Raw genomic sequence first — 2,403 nt, 5'->3', positions numbered from 1 at the left:
CCACTATATCATAATCTCAAAGCCACGGTGAGTATTAAGAGTTTATATTTTTATTTTCTGAACTCCGTCAGTGCTGTTTGTCAGCATTGTCTGTCTTAAGCCAGAACAAAGGAGGAGGGTTGTGTTAGGTAGCTGACAGCCAGCGTAAAACATAGTCGGATCCGCATGCAATGAATCCTATTATATACTCGTTCGGGCGTCCCCACCATGACGCGTTGCATCGATCCCACCCCCGATGCAATGATAAGTAAGCAAGAGTGGTTTGCTAAGGCGTCCCCCAGAAGCGATGCATTACATCGATGTCACTCTGGTGTAATAACACATAAGCAAGGGCGTTCTAAGAATCTACAATCCTCTAATAGGGTACCTACTAGTATTAGACATAGACTAGAACGGTCTAAGAGGAAAATGGTAAGAGATTTTTACAAGAAAATTAATTAGATTAGCTACTTGGAATATAGGTACACTTAGGCCCCGTTTGGATAATGGAAGTATTAAAAGTAAAAAATATGTTATAGAAGTAACTTTCAAAACTATGAAGTTGGAAGTAGTGGAAATAACACTTTTTTGTTTGTTTCGTATATTTTTAGAAGTAATGAAAGTAAAACTTCTTCTTCTTTATTTACTTTTTTTGTTTGGATAACATTTGAAAATATTACTAGGAAGTAATTTTATCAATGAAAAGCTGTTAGAAGTAACCGATAAAGAAAATATTAATAAAAAAAATTATTTATTTCCTAATTAATATGCATTTCAACTACTTCCGAGCTACTTCTGAGTATTAAGGATTGAAAAGCTATTTTGGAAGTAAGGATGACACGTAAGCGCCACATAAGCATTTAAGAAAGTAATGGAAGTAAGTTTTTCAAAGAACCAAACATGTTTTTTTGCTTGGAAATAGGAGAAGTAGTCTTTACTTCTTTTACTTCGGCTACTTCATAATTACTTTCGTGCAAACAAACAGGCCCTTAGCGAAAAGACAATGGAATTAGTGGATGTCATGATTAGAAGAAAAATAAATATAATTTGTTTACAAGAAACTAAATGGATAGGTGAAAAATCTAGAGAAATTAAAAAGACCGGCATAAACTTTGGTATACAGGAAAAGAGAATGATAGGAATGAAGTGGGAGTTCTTGTAAATAATATAATAAAAAAAGTGTTATAGACGTAAGAAGAGTTGGAGGTAGAATAATATTAATAAAAGTTATCTTAGATGTAGAGATTATTAACATTATTAGTATTTACGCACCACAAATAGGCGTGCCCGAGAGTACTAAAAGGGAATTTTGGGATAGATTAGATAAATTAGTACAAGGAATCCCATTTGGTGAGAATTTACTTATATGAGGGGATCTTAATGGGCATGTTGGTAAAGATAATAACGGATGTGAGAGAATACATGGAGGTTTCGGGTATGGAGATAAAAATGATATGAGTAAATCAATTCTAGAGTTTACAATACCGTATGATTTGATAATAGCAAATACACTATTTAGAAAAAAGTATGAACACTTAATAACCTTTAAAAGTGGTTTTAATAATACTCAAATAGACTTTTTTCTTATTAGAATGACAGATAGGTTAATATGCAAGAATTATAAATTATACCATGAGAGGTTTAAGTACACAACATAGATTGATGGTCTTAAACATTTCTATTAAAAAGTAGAGTAGGAAAACTAACGTAAATAAAAGACTAAGAACTAAATGGTGAAATTTAAAAGGAGAGAATTTAATATATTTTAAAGATAAGACAATGAAAGAAGATATATGGAATATAAATAATGAGACTAATAATATTATGTGGAATAACATGTCTTTTTGTATTCTAAAAGTGGCTAAACATATACTAGGAGAGTCTAAAAGTTATAGATTAGACGATAAGGAGAGTTGATGGTGGAATGAGAGTGTGCAAAATGTTATTAGAGAGAAAAAAAATTTATATAAAGAGTGGCAAGTGTAGGAGTAGGGAAAACTTAGAAAAATATATACTAGTAAAGAAGGAAGCAAAAATAGCGGTTAGTAAGAATAAATACAAAGCTTATGAAATTTTTTATAAGAAGTTAGAATCTAAGGAGGAAGAGAAAGATATATATATAAGCTTGCTAATATTAGAGAAAGGAAGAGTAGAGATTTGGGTAATAATAGATGTATTAAAAGTAATGATCAAAGAGTTCTAGTGACCGACAAGGAAATAAAAGAGAGGAGGAGGGGTTACTTTTATCAATTGTTTAATGACAATCAAACAATTGAGCAAAATGGAGATTTTGACTATATAGTGAATGATAGAAACTATAGATATTATCGTAAAATTAGGATTAACAAGGTTAAAGATGCTCTAAAGAAAATAAAAAGTGAACGAGCCGCGGTACTGGACGATATCCATGTTGAAGTTTGAAAA

This window comes from Asparagus officinalis, chromosome 1 (assembly GCF_001876935.1).
Source record: "Asparagus officinalis chromosome 1, Aspof.V1, whole genome shotgun sequence".
NCBI classification, from domain to species: domain Eukaryota; kingdom Viridiplantae; phylum Streptophyta; class Magnoliopsida; order Asparagales; family Asparagaceae; genus Asparagus; species Asparagus officinalis.
Note: the sequence above shows the minus strand (reverse complement) of the source record.